Source organism: Camelus ferus, chromosome 29 (genome assembly GCF_009834535.1).
Source record: "Camelus ferus isolate YT-003-E chromosome 29, BCGSAC_Cfer_1.0, whole genome shotgun sequence".
In the NCBI taxonomy this organism is placed as follows: domain Eukaryota; kingdom Metazoa; phylum Chordata; class Mammalia; order Artiodactyla; family Camelidae; genus Camelus; species Camelus ferus.
This window is the reverse complement of record NC_045724.1, coordinates 2,226,351-2,242,227: the sequence shown is the minus strand read 5'-3', so window position 1 is coordinate 2,242,227 and position 15,877 is coordinate 2,226,351. Positions and strand designations below refer to the sequence as shown.

General features: G+C 33.7%; 1 pseudogene; it reads right to left on the bottom strand.

The window, feature by feature from the left end:
- The window catches only part of LOC102514785, a 38,471-nt pseudogene extending 22,919 nt beyond the window's left edge, over nucleotides 1–15,552 (bottom strand).
- Between the last annotated feature and the right edge of the window lie 325 nt (nucleotides 15,553–15,877).

The window sequence follows — 15,877 nt, the reverse complement described above, 5'->3', positions numbered from 1 at the left end:
CTCTCTGAATAGTGTTTGTGTTCAAAGTATGGTTGTGTGTGTGTATATGTTTTTGGATTTCATTTACTTGGCCTTTCTTTTATCTATAATTTTAAGAAATCCAAATAAGATTAATGAGTAATGAATAGTTTTCTAGTTATCACTAATAAAGCATACAAATTATACATTAAAGAATGATTTGTGGGAGAACAGGATGGTGGTTGAGAAGTGTACTACAGATTGAACTTTTAGGTTTCAAGGACTCAGCAGAATCTAGTTGTCAAAGTTACTACCTCTACAGGGACTTCTCTGGAGAAGAGCCATGATCAGAGCATCTTTTGCTGGGAAGTAAAATCCTGAATAGGAGAGACCCTACCTCTCTCACTCTGGCACAAGCATAGCTTCCTTACATGGCAGGAAATCGCTCAACCTACTTTATAAAAATTCCTTCCTACTGGCTCTCTCTACTAAAGTCAAGTCTAGACTTCAAATATAATTAATAGGCAGAAGAATATCTTCATTATTATCTGGAAAAATTAATAGCTTTTATTGGTCTAAAAATTTCATGTATTGAACTGTGTCAAGTTTTATGAAGAAATGCATTGAGCTTTCATTAAACTGTCCTTGGAGAAAGAACACTGGCAACTTGATTAAAATTATTAGGCTTATGGTAAGAAACTGTATCTCATTTTTGATGCAAAAAATAATCTTTTAAGGATTGGAAATATTCTCTAGGCTTAGACAAAAATAGTTTCAACAAGATGAGTGAAAATGAAAGGAATTTCATGATTACAATTGACCTAAAAGTCAAGAAAAAGATGTTTGGTGAAGGAAAAGAAAAAGCTGGACAGTGTACAATTGGTGGTAGGTAAATATCAACAAATATGTTATTCCAGAGACATATGACATCTTGTAGGGAGAAAGAATGACTTTATGACCTGAAAAGAGCAAACCACAAATCTTTTGCCCAGACAATAACTAGCCTGCAGTAGGGCAGGCAAAGAAGCCAGTCAGGTGGCATTAATAACACTAGATAAGAGAAGAGACATCTGTGGTTAGAAAATGATACAACTAATAGACAACTCATAATATTCCTAGAGATGGTCACCATCAGAATTGTTTTGTGATTCAGAATGGAAGCCAGAAACAAATGGATCTGAAATGTGTAATAACAATTATCAGATAGAATTTCCAGAAGACTACCAAGGTGAGCACCATAACATAAATCCAAGACATCCCCAACATGGCAACTGAAGCAACAATTTTATATTTACAGAAAGAAGCACTATAAAAACAATACATGTCATTAAAAATGTTTAAAGTTAAAATAAACATTCATTAAGGTATTATTTATTTTAAAAATAATAAAACATTGCCTGTACATTAAATGGTCTCTGAATTTTACTCTAATTGGATCCCGTTCTTTCTCAAGATAACTATTATCCTATATTTTTGTCTCTTTTGCAATGCATGTAAATGGAGTCTATGTACTTTCATTACCTTCTTTGTTAAATACTATTCCAGAATTCATCCCTGATGATTTGGGTATTTTATTCATTTTCACTATGCTGTATTTGATTCAATGCATATACTACAATTTATCTACCCATTTTACTAGTAATTGACATTTTCCTAGGTGAAAAAAAAATGATATTACAAAAGTTACTACTTTAGCTCTTTTGTACACATCTCCTGGTACACATTCAGAGTATATGCCTTAGGGTGGAATAGTTGTGTTAAGAATCTGTGTATGTGCAACTTCACTACATATTGCCAAAATATTTTGAAAAATTATTCACCAAGTCATATCCAAAGCAATATATGAATAGTCATAATGCATATATAAACACTTGATATTGTCACACATCTTAATTTTTTCTTTCAGGAAAGTATAACTTTTTCTTATTGTATATTATTTTTATTCATCCTGCTACTGATCTCAGGTTCGGTTGCTCCCTGTGCAAAAGCCAATAATCCAGAGGCAAGAGTCAGTGGAAAGGAAAGATGCTTTATTCAGAAAAGCTGGCGATCTGGGGGAGACGGTGGACTCATGTCCAGAGACCATCTCCAAAGATTCTGCTATGCCATGACAATTTCTAAAGGGAAAAAGGGGAAAAATCTCAGTTAATCATTAAGGTAAGGGGTTTTAACTCTTTGATTTATTTCATTTTATTTTTATTGTGTGCAGACCTGCTGGCTTCTCCTGATTCTCCTTTGGATGCTATCTTGTCCACATGGTCTGCCAGCAGGTTTGCTAGGGGGGTTAGAGTCAGTTACCCTTTAACTACTTAATTCTTCAGTTTTACTCCTTCTAGCCCAGGAAAATAATCAACTGATTAGGCAAGGCTTTGTGCACATCCAGTAAAGCAAAAATCAGCAGTCAGGTTGAATGTTGCCTAGTGATCTCACTCTTATATTAAGGTCTCAGGAGAACAGGGAAGAACAAACGTAAGAGGAGCAAAAGAGCTGCTTACAATCTGTTTAATAATAATACTCAGCATTCTTTTAGTAGAATTTTTGCCATTATTTTTTCTTCTCTAAATTGATTATTTTTTGCCACCTTTTTATGGTATTGATAACACTTTTCTTATTGATTACAGGACTCATTTATGAAGCTCAATATTTGACCCAGTATCAATTATTTGGGTTCTTATTTGTCAACTTGTGGTTTGTCTTTTGCTCTTAGTTTAGTTTAGTATCTTCAGATAAACAATTTTTGTGTCTTCTTTAAGAAATACTGCTTACCACAAAATCAGAGATAATCTCCTTTATTGGTTTCTAAAAGATTTGTAGCATTGTGTTTAATGCTTAAGTGTTTATTCTACCTGAAATTGATTTTATGTATTGTGTGAAGTAGGGATCAATTTGTATTTTCTATAGGGATAAATCAAGTGTACCAGCACAGTGCCCACTCAGTTTGAGTCAAGTTTTTATACATGCATGGATATGTTTCTTTGCTTTCTATTCAGCTCTATTGACCTACTTGTTTATATTGCTAAATTCACTATGATATCATGATAAGTATTAATATATTATACTGCAATTCTTCCCATGTCATTATTTTTTATTAGAAGTATATTGCTTATTGTTGGGTTAATGGTGTCCATATCAATTTTAGAGTCACTTTGTCAAATTCTATAAAAAAATCCTGTTATGATTTGAAACATATTGAACTGAAGTCAGAGATAAATTTAACAAAATTTCTTTCCAGTAGTGGATGAGTGTCAATGGACTTGGACAAAAAAGTTTATGAGTAACTAGTCAGCATTACTGCATTGGTGATTCACAATGAAAATCAAGCAACAGGAAAAAATAGATTTGAAATGCTGTGCCTGACGCAAGCTTGTCTCCCCACAGCTCTGGATCTGTGAATGAATTGTCAATTAAATGAATCTTCTAGCCCAGATAGATCCTTCATTCTAATCTCATTAGATGGATTGGCCATTTACTCAAAAACAGCAGAATCATCTAAGGCTCTCATCTTCCCCTTAGCTTCTCCCTATCATTATGTGAACTGATCAATAAATTTAATTAATACAGCCAACTAAATATCTCTTCAACCCATCATGCTCCTCAGACTTGCTTATTCTTCCTGACTTAGTCTATGTCCTTGTTTCTTCAGGCCTCACATTATGAAATAGCATGTTTACATCTCTCCCTCCGTCAGGTTCCTTTGCCCTCTCATCACTGCCTTATAACTTCACCACTAGAGGTATCTCTTTGACCCTCAGAGTGTCTAATAATGTAAACCCCTGCTCAAGAGACAGTAACCAATGTAAATTTTACAAAATAAAGGCCAAACTCTTTAGACACTTATATAAATTTTTTTTCAGAATTATCACTCAGCTTATCATTTTAATGACATGTATATTACTGGTCTAGTATTGAGCTACCTTTATATAATATAATATACCAACCTTTTCCACATTTTCTTGTCCTTGGCTCATCCTCCTCCTCCTTGGAAACATCCCTCCCCCACCTTGTGTGTGTGTGTGTAAACTTCTCCTAATCATCTTTCACTATCAGCCTCAGAAAGGACATCTTCAAGCAGAAATTCCTTCATTTAGCTGCCACTTGTATGAACTTCTATCATTGCAGCTAATTTTGCAATTCCTTATTTACTCCTCTTTCCCTCAAATGCAATGTGAGAACTTTAAGGACAAGAATCTTGTCTTGCACTTCTGCTTTTTATTCTCAATACCTAGGAAAGTGCTTGGTCTACAGTGCATTAATTAAATGAGGAGATGAATTAAAATGGTATCCACCATAACCCTAATAGTTGAAATGTTTAGTTTTCTCTCTGGAGCTCAGGAAAATATTTTGTAGCAAAAGTTATTCTATGATGAAGAGGAACCCATGTATGTTCAGTTGACCAGAAGCAGAAGGCAACTCTGAATTAACTATCACATTAAATGACATTCAATAATATAATTCACTTACAGATATTACTAGCATCAAGTTGATGGATACAATGAATGACTCTGGTAGAACAGAAATGGTATGAATAAGGCTAAGTGATGAGACAAATCGAGCAAGTAAAAGTTATGCTTTGGTAAACAAGAAGATAAATTGCATTTTTATTATAGTTGTCAGATTTAGCAAATAAAATACAAAACACTGAGATAAATTTGAGTTTCAAGTAAACAATGACTACTTTTTGTTTTTAAGTATAAGTATGTTTCATGTTTTGGGGGGACATATTTATATTTAAAAAAAATTTTTAAATCCAGAATTTAAATGTAAATGGATTCCTGCATTTTATCTGACAAGCATAATCTGTGTGCTAAATCAAACTTAAATGCTAAATTAGAACCTAAGGAGGGCCTGGAAGATACACTTGAAGTCTGGTCACTAGCAGAGTTCATTCTGTCCCTTGAGATCTAAGTAAGTGTGTCTTGGAACCTCCTTTTCTCTGTTTTACTTTAAAAAAAAAAAAAAGTTTCCCAGAATCCCAGAAGAGCTCTAGAATTTTTAGGAACTCCTTTTTCTCATACTTCCTGTCTCTGTTCTCTTGTTCTCTGCATTGTATTTTATGGCTGTTCTCTTATTTCTCCCCTAACAAAATATCAAGCTAAAGTCTTGCATGTTTGAGACAGATTTTCCATATATTCACATACAAGTATAGCACAGATCTCACTCATTTCAGTTTGTGTTATATATTTTCCTAACTAAGCAGGGAAAGTAAAGAGGGTTAAACCTCTGACTATTTGTAGCACCATAAAATAATTTAAATCCTTGTTTTAAAACATCCTTTGATGATTGCCTTTTCTTGCTAGACTTTCCCTTCCTAACTATTTTGATTTACACACTTTGAAGGCAAGAGGAAAAAAATCTCTTTTTTATATGTAAAGTTATTAAGACCTTCCATGCTCTCACCCCAAATGCAGCCTGAGAGCGCCCTTCACACTTCCAAAGACTTGGTGTTGCTGTGGACACTGTTGCTTGTAGCTGTCTGGGTAGGAAAAGTCTTTTTCCTACCTATTGGCTTGCAGGAGAGCTGGTGGTTTTCTTCATCCAGTTATAGACTCAACTGAACTTTGAACAGGCTTTCCACCAGGTAGTATCACCCTTATTTACTGACAAGTAAGACTCCTACCCTGTTCCCATATTTTGGAATGCCTTTCCTTAAAAAAAAAAAAATTAAGCCCTCTTTTAGTGACTTGGACCCCCACCAGTTCTGGTGGTCTCATCTAGGCCCCAGCCCACGTGAGCCTTGTACTTTTTTTTTCCCCCTAAGGGTTATTTCCAACCTGCTTTCATGTGGAGTAGATCAGATTCTTGGAGGCTTTCCATAACTTGCATCCATGAGATTTTCCAGGGAACTCTGGCCATGCCCAGTTCCAAGGTGGCAGCCTAGCAAGGAGATTGCTCTTATTGGTTCTCCCAACTAGCTCATGGTATTTTCCTAGAGGTTGAAATACCTTCAGGGGAAAGCCTAACACCATGTTTTAGTTAAAATAAAGAGTATAAAAGCTTTGGAGCCCTCCAAATGGTTTGACACAATTTTAAATGTTCAATAGTATGTTACACTGAGATTTTGAGGGTTAATCGGATGTTAGAAGCACCCTGGAGTATAATTAGAAGTGCACTGTGTTTTGGTTGATGTCAGATTTTTGGAACACAAGATAGCAATTGAAATTGTATTCATTCTTCCACACACTTTCAATATAAGAGAAAATAAATGAGTAAAATGCAGGAAGGGAGCAATAAATCAGTATTATCCAAGAGCTACACATATCAAAAATGTTTTTAAAGATTTTTGGAAAGGAAGCCTGTTATTGTTGTGCATTTTGGGGAGTACTGAGGATACAGAATGAATAGCTATTTGCAAGATGACTTTCCAGACATGACCCATTCACACAAGTCTCTAACATCGTAGGATCCAGAAGGGGAGAATGTATCCATAAGTCCAGGGGCCCCATTCTTTACAGATTTTCCCTTCTTATGCACTTTGCACACACGCCCACTCTACCAACACCACCACCAACAGCAGCAAAGCTTGCATAATTACCGGTTACAGAAAATGTGCAGAATTCCTAGGAAATATTCATGCTTCATCCTTTTTAACCTGGATGACATAGTAAGAGCTTTCAGAGAAGAATTCAAGAGGCAAAAGGTAAGAACAGGTTTTGAATGTGATTTTTTTTTCTATTTAAAACAAAGCTTTGTTTCTTTATTTTTTTCCATTAAAATTCAAATATCTAGGAGGTTCTATTTCATCTGTGTCAAAAGTTAACATTAAAATAATCTCACCCAAAACAAAATTCTTTTTAGAGTCACTTTTTGTGTGTTACAAATACATTTCTAAGAACTAAACATGTACTTAGAATAAAATTTTAAAAGTGAAGCAGTTTAACATAGGTTATCTTAATTGCTCCTAGCTGCAATGATGCTTACCAGTTTTACAGATGAGCAGCTAAGGCTCAAAGAGCTCATATTTAATAAGTCCTAAAGTTTAAATTAGAATCTTGTTCTTTAGTGTCTTAATTTAGTGTATTTGTTTACCCACAAGCCTTCCTATAATGCTACAAAATAAATAGTCACTGGGTTGTTACTGCTTGTGATTTCATAATACAAAGTGTTTAATCTGTCATTTCCCATTGAAGAAAAAAAAAACTGTGTTTTCACTTGTTCACCTTATGATTCCTCACATTACTAGAGGCTGTCCAACACTGCTGGAGAAAATCATTGTTATTTTTATTACCATAATCACCACGACCTTTTCTACTTTTAACATAGTAAACAGAAAAATAGTTCATAAAGTTCTTATAAGCCTAAACATTAAAGAAAAGATATTCTATCACATAGAAAATCTCATGTATGTGCTAAAAAGAGAAATTCAGCAATTAATCAATAGTTCATTGTTATGCATTTGTTGGAGTTTTAAAATATTTTTTATCTGTCTGTTTGATTGTATCAGTCACATTTAAAGGCAAATAATTATACCTTTTGCTTTCTTACTGTCTCCAAACTAAACTACCCTGAGTGCTGTTATATAGATAATTGTTAAATGAGATTTACAGATGTTTATGGTTATAAAGTTGACCTGCACACCATATACCAGCCACACATAGAAGGTGAAGTTTTCTATTTTAAATGCAACAAATTTATGGCATTGGATCTCCGCTCTGATTTTTCTTCCCTCTTAGTCTCCCCCAGCTGGTGCCAAGAATTTCTCTCATGAGCTTCAAAGTCTTCTGTGATGAAGCACTTATCTCCTGGGAATGGTGACATGTGGATTTATATTTTCTCTAACTTGTAAATGTATTATCCCAGAACTTCTGGGAGGACAGCTTTGGATAAAGTGATTGGGAGAACTTGAGATGGGTGGAAGTCTAAAAATTCAATACGTGTGTGCCAGAGTTGTGGAATGACTAGAAAAGAGTGAGAAAGGAATGTTAAATCACTTAATTTTATCTACATTAATTCCTTCTCAATCTGCCTCCTTCTCTCTCTCTCTCTCTCCCTCTCTCTCTGGCTCTTTCTGCCTCGCATTCTCACATTTTGTGAAGTTCACAAAATAAACATCGGCATGAATATCTGTAACAGCAAAGATAAAAGTGACTTTTACTTGTCAAATCCACTGTTAGTTTTGATTTTCAAAAACTGAATGGCAGGCCACTTACTAATGTGCCACCTTAATTTGCTTCCTTAGATTGGCAGACAGATTAGTTTTGGATTTTCACCAAACAATTTTTATGAAGCACCAAAGCTGCTTTTGAGGCATACACATGAAACTGGGTCAGGGCTGAGTGCCGCATTCTTCTATGTATCAGTTGAAGCAATTTGATATTTTCTCTCTTCTCTGTCTTTCAAGGACCTCTAATGTGATCTTAAAGTGTTTTCTTTTAACCTATATTTCCATATTTGACCATCTAAATATGAATCCTCTATGTGTGTGTGTGTGTGTGTGTGTGTGTGTGTTGCACATTCTTGGTGTATACACATTCACTGGTAATCCTAAAACAGCACAGCAAAGGCAATAACTTGCAATAATAAATTATTCTTTTGCAAGAGTGTATAAGGAGACACTGGAGTTCACACTCAATGGCGCATTTGTTACTAGCTTGATGCACAGTTGAGCAGTAATGAATTGGGCTAATGAGTGTCCCTGTGGTTAAAATGCTCAGTAACTACTTTTGATAAGGAAGAGTGTCAGTCATATTTTTTTCCTGACCATCTTTAAAAGAGTTCAGTCCTCTTATTTTACCAAATGAAAATTGAAATCCAGTCTGGAGCTGGTGAGAATTTACTCCCACCTTTCCTCATTGTACCCCTGGAACAGTGCCCTCCATTGTCACTGGCAGCTTAAAAAAAAAAAAAAAGTGTCCTTTGAAAGGTAAAAATGCTGAAATTTATTATCACTCTCCCTTTTTAATGCCAAATGATAGCATTAGAGAGTTTTGTTCTTAACATGCCATTTTCTTCCATGGAATCTAATTGCATTTCTCCTTTACCATCTATCCCACCCATCACCATGTACACTTTGTAAAATAGATGAATCTCTTCAACATTTAGAGTAACATAAGCACAGAGTTTAAGTGACTTGCCAGAACCACAGCCACTTAGTTGTCAAGTCTGCCTTGAAAAAACAAATAAACACGATTTCTAATTCTGTGCCCATAAATTAAACTGTGTAACCTAGTAATTGAAGCTTCAGTTTGCCTTGTAGTTTGTCGAAAGGGCTAACAACACTTGACAGAGAGCTTACTCTCTGCAATATGCATGTCAAGTTGAAACAGCAGACTTAAAATTTTTTGACTTTATGACAGTGCAAAAGCAATAGCATCCAGTAGAAACTAGACTTCAAATTTTGCATTTTGATCTTTTCCCAAATTGGTGGTATGTGGTATGACTCTCTCATAACGCTGGGCAGCAGCACTGAAGCCCCTGGTCAGCTACGTGGTCACTAAGGTGAGCAACCAGTACACTTACAACCTTTATGACCTAGAAAGTCATTCTGTGTTTCACTTTCAGTACAGCATTAAATACATTACATGAGATAATCAACATTTTGTTGTAAAATCAACGTTGTGTTAGATAATTTTACCCAGCTGTAGGCTAATGAAAGTGTTCTGAGCACATTTAAGGGAGGCTAGGCTAAGGTACGATGTTTGGTAAATTAGGTGTGTTAAATGCATTCTAGGCTTACAATATTTTCAGTTGAAGATGGGTTTATTGGACCATAACTCTATCTTACACTGAAGGAAGATCTATTAGGAAAGGTACATTTTCATGAATTTATCTCAAGCCCAATTATTTTGCTAGGGTGTCAAGCATGTTTACAAATCTAGGAAAGCCTGTGCTGATTCCAGCCTCTAAAGGAAATTGTGTGGTTGTTTCTTTTTTATACTCTCCCGTGGCTTACCCCTTAATCATCACACATCATCACATGTCACTCGTGTCACAGTACTGACCACTGTAATTGTTTACTTGTCTATTCATCCTTGAAGACCTCACTTAATGCTCATCACTCTGTTTCTAGAAGTTAGCATGAATCATAGATATTACTCAATGAGGGTGTTTGTGAATAGATAAAAATAGCCAAGCACTTTGGGGAGTAGACTGTAAGCTACATGAAGGTTTGAACAAAGTCAGTCTTCTCTTTCTCTCCCCAGGCCCTACCGCAATGTCTTGCACATAGTACACATTCGATACAATTTGTTGAATTTATCAAATTTCACACATGCATGCACACACAAAGAGGCAGTTTATACCACATCATGCTTGCTTTTTTTTTTTAAATCCTCTGATTGTCAAAACTTGTAGAATTCAGTTTTCTAGTTATTACCAGGAATTTAGGAGTTCAGATGAATACTGAATTTTGGTTGTCAGCTTTAAGAGAAAGTAAAGGCAAAGAGAAATTGCTCTTCAATGTCTGTATTTAAAAGGTCAACAAATATTCTCTTTTCTCCTCTTTCAGCAGTGAAATAGGTGGCTATTTGTTTACTTTTGTTCTGTGAATATATGTTCGCTTGTGTGGCTGAACACAGACCCATGGCTATTGCTTAATGACAGGGCAAGTTATACGGCCAGGCAGCACAGGGAAAAAAATGTTCAAAATTACTCTTTGTAGAAAACTCTTCATACACTATGAAAAATATTTCTTTACCATGGATGTTCAAAAAAATTCTTTGTAATGGAATGCCTTATTTCTTAGAAATACAACATTCATTATGATAAAATATGACTTGTTAGGTATGAACCTCAAGGGACAATCTTGATCATTGCTCATATTGTAGTTTTGTTAGAATATTACCAGAAACATAAAATAAAAATATACATATTATATATGCCTGTTTATGTACAGTGCATGTATCTATGTGTATATATGGGGGGGTGTGTGTGTGTGTGTCTTTATATTTTTTTCTTTGAATAAGGTATCTAGGAACATAATTTACCTAATTTTGCAGGGAGAAAACTGAGGTCATAAAGATAAAAACATATCTTTTTTGTTCTCTGAAATTCATTATTTGTGGTGAGATATTCTGAATTTTGCACGTAGAACTTCTGGTTGTGAGATAACCTCCTGATCAGGGACATGCTACAAGTTTTACAAATATTACGTACCTATCTTAAACTGCTGGAGTAAATGTATTTTATCGTCATTTACATGCTTGATGTCTGCTTCTAATAAAAATTAATTGTGAAAGAGTACATAAGACATGCAGGAGGAAGGAATACTTAGAAGACACTGAGGGCACTACAGAAAAATGTCCTTTCAATTCTCTTCTATATACCAAGGAAGATCAAACATTTCCTCTGGACACTTCCTTTTTGATACCATATTGTCTGTGTAAAAATCTAACAGTGCTACCATCAAAATGCTATTTTTTTTAGCAAAATATAAGCTAGTGACAATCTTGTTAACTTTCCTAGCCTCATATTTCAGAATATTATTAATACTTCAAAAGTATCTGATTTCAGTTTATCCTTAAGAAAATACATTTAAACATGGGAAAATTACCTAGTATCTTGAAAGGAGCTGCACGTACATAACATAGATATTTACATATAACTCACATTCAAAACCAGACAACTTTTTCCATTTTTTGGTTTATTTTACATTTGATAATAGTTGAAGTCATCTTGGCCTGTTTTTTTTTCTATAGGAAGAAAGCCTCAATGCGAATTCCAGAGATTGTAAACTGTTAAACAGATGTATTGATTTTCAAGGTTTCACTCCACAGGAACTAGACTAAATTTCAATGCCAAGAAAAAGCAATTTAAAAAGTAGAAACAGGAAATTCTTTAACTTTCTAGAAACTTAAAAAAAAATACTAAATAATTCTTGAGTTCTTAAACTTAAGAAAAATATTGGCTGGATTGCTCCCTGAAACATTTCCACCATCTCTCAGGCAGGGAGAGTAATCATTTCTACCTGTTAGGGATGTTGCAAAGATTAAGTGGGATGGTGCATTTAAAGTGTTTACACAAAGGTTTGGCACGTGCTAAGTACTTAATAAATGTTGGCCAATAGTATTATAAATCAAGAAGTTTAGTTCTCTTTCCTTTTCTTCACTTATAAATATAAGAGTAAAAATTGCTTTCTCACATGCAACAAAAGATCCCAGTCTAGGTGGACAACAGAAGGAATGTTGACAATTACATACTTCTGTATAGCCACCACCACCACAATAAAAGTGCAGAACACTTCCATTATCCCCCAGATTCCTTTTGCTTCTTTTTAGACTCAGGCAACCATTGATCTGCTTTAAGAAATAAAGTTTAGTTTTGCCTAGTCTAGAATTTCATTCAAATGGAATCATACAGTACATACATTTTTGGTTTGTCTTCTTTCTCGCAGCATATTTTGTAATCTATTCACAATAGTTTGTGTGTCAGTAATTTCTTTCTTTATATTATTGAACAATTGTCCATTGTTTTAATTTACTATAGTTCCTTGTCTATTCACCACTGATGGACTTTTTTTTTCCCTAGATTTTAGTTATTGTAATTAAAGCTGTTATGAACATACTCTACACAAGTCTTTTTTGTGTAAATATGCTTTCATTTCCCTTTGATAAGTAACTTGAAGTAAAATTCTGTGTCATATGGTAAGTACAGTGGACTCTTGAACAACACTGCTTTGAATTGCATGGGTCCACTTAGACAAGCATATTTTTCAATAATAAATACTGCAATAGTGTATGGTGACAGTTGGTTGAATCTTGGATGTGGAAGCACAGAAATGGAAGCCCAACGATAAGTTATATGTGTCGTTCAAGGGTCAACTGTATATATCTGGCTTTATAAGAAACTGACACTTCTCTGAAGTAGCTGTATATTTTTACATCCTCACCTATAACGCACAAGTTCCAGATGCTCCACATTTTTGACAACACTTAATATTGCCATTTTTTTTAATTTTAAGGCATTTTCATGGTTAATATTTTATTAAACTAATTGTTGTAACACATTCCTGTTATTAAGCATCCTTTTGTGTGGTCATTGATCATATTTATACCTTCTGTGTGAAATATCTATTCACATCTTTTGCTCATTCTTCTTGACTTGATTATATTTCATTACTGAACTCATTATTCTGAAACCCAGTTTTTTTTTTTTCACATGTATGTACACATTGTCTTCCAGTTTGTACCAGGCACTTTCATTTTCTTTTGGGTCTATTTTAAAGAGAAAACTTTTAAATTTTGAAGAAGTCCAAATTATTGATTTTTCTTATATGGCTCACACTTTGGGGCACTTCTATCTGAAGTACAAGAACAGCAACCAAAAATAACATCACAGAAGTTGAAGAGGGTTTTTCCTTCAAAAATAATACATGTTTAGCATTTATGTTTGATCGATCTCTGTCTATTCTAATCTTCTACCAAACCAATATCACATTCTGTTCATTAATATAAACTTATTAAAGTCTCTGAATGAAGTCCTCAAATTTTGTTCTTCATTTTCAAAGGAGTTTCTGCTATTCCAGATTCTTTGCTTTTCTATGTAAAATTTACAATCACTATGACAATTTTGACAAAAAACAAATAAAGTGAAAAAATAGAACATAAAACCTATAGAGACAGCCATATGCAAAAGAATGAAACAAGACCAGCATCTTACACCATACACAAAAATTAACTCAAAAATTATTCATTAAAGACTTGAATGTAGTCAGAAATCATAAAGCTCTTAGAGGAAAACATAGGTGGTAAGCTCCTTGACATCAGTCATGGTGATGATTTTTTGGATCTGACACCAAAAGCAAAGGCAAGAAAAGAAAACACACCACCAACACCACCACCAGCAGCAACAAAACAAGTGGGACTACATCAAACTAAAGGCTTCTGCACAGAAAAGGAAACTATCAACATAATGAAAAGGCAACTTACTAAGTGAGAGAAAATATTTGCAATTCATCTATCTGAAAAAGGTTAATATCCAAATTTATAAAAATTCATACCACTCAGAGCAAAAAAATCAATCTGATTTAAAAATGGGCAGAAGATCTGAATAGTCATTTTTTCCAAAGAAGACATACAAATGGCCAGCAGATCCATGAAAAGATGCTCAGCATCACTAATCATCAGGGAAATGAAAACCCAAACCACAATAAGATACTATCCCTCATCTGTTAGAATGACTATTCTCAAAATGATAAGAAATAACAACTGTGGATGAGGATATGGAGAAAAGGTTTCTTTATGCACAGTTTTTTGGGAATGTAAATTGGTGTAGCCACAACAGAAAACAGTATGGCATTTCTTCAAATAATTAAAAAGAAGACTATCATGTGATCCAATAATTTCACTTCTGGGTATTCATCCAAAGTAAATAAAAATAGAAACTTGAAAAGATATATACATCCCCATGTTCACTGAAGCATTATTTATAATAGCCAAGATAAGGAAATGATGTAGGTGTCCATTTATAGATGAAAAGATAAAGAAAATGTGATTACATACCATTATTTTTTATATACGAATATGAAAAATAATATTATATATATGATTATTTACATATGAATATTAAAAAAAAGAATAAAATCTTACCATTTGCAACAACATAGCTGGATCTTGAGGGCATTATGCTAAGTGAAATAAGTTAGACAGAGAAAGACAAATATATGATCTCATTTATATGTGGAACCAAAAAAAATCAAGCTTTTAGATTGGTGGTTTCCAGAGGCAGGGGATGAGGGATGGGCAAAATGGATGAAGGGCATGCAAGGTACAAACTTTAGTTAACATTAAATGAATCTTTGGGATGTAATTATCGCATGGTGACTCTAGTTAATAATACTGCATTCCATACTTAAAAGTTGCTAAGAGACTAAATTTTAAATGTTCAACATAAGAAAAAAATTGAACTACAAATGGCAGTAGATATTAACTAGATTTATTGTGGTGATCATCTTGCAATAAATATAAATGTTGAATAATTATATTTATACCTGAAAGTAATATGATATTATATGTAAATTATACCTCAATATAAACAAACAAACCAACAAATGAAACACTTATGGGGACTTTGACTGATGTTGTGTTGACTTTTTGGATTAACTTGAAGGTCACAGGTATCTTTAAAGTAGTGTTTTCTGATTTATAAACTTGGTATAATTCACCGTTTATTCATGTGTCTTTCAATTTTTCATGTATTTAATTACAGAGGTCTTGCATATATTTTGCTAAATTCATCCCTAAACATTTCATATTTTAATTCTATTTAAATGTCATTTTAAAATTTAATATTCTCTTGTTACCTGCTAACATAGAAAAATAGTTGACTTAAGTGTATCAAACTTTTACTTTGCAACCTTACTAAATTAATAATTTTGTGTCATTTTAATGGTTTTGGGAATTTTACACAATTATGTCACCCTCAATTTTTTTCCTTTCCAACCAATATGATTTTCTTTCCTTTTTGATTTATTGCATGGATACAAACCTCTAGTTAACTATTGACTAGAAGTTGTGAATACAAACTTCCTTGTCTTATTTTAAATTTCAGTGTGAAAGGATTCAGTCTTTCTCCATTAAGTGTGATTTTACCTGTAGGTTTTTCATAGATATTCTTTAACAGGTTGACAAAATTCCCTTCGATCACTGTTTTTCTGGTCATTTTACCATGAATATATGTCAAATTTTGTTAAAAGCTTTTGCAGCATCTGTTTAGATGTTTATGTTTTTTCCCATTATTATGTCAATACATAAGTCAAAAAATACTAAGCCAGATAAAAATTATATTCTTACTATTTTATCTTTCTATGTGTTATATCCATATCCATGCTTAAATATTTTTACTTCCAAAATAGGGAGCAGTATTGTAAGTGTCATATTTTTAGAGCTGAATATACAGTTAAGCCTAAAGTAAAATTCATGGATTAGGTGTATCTGACAGATTGCTGGGTTCAACTCATCCCCAAGTTCATGAACTGTCTAGCATG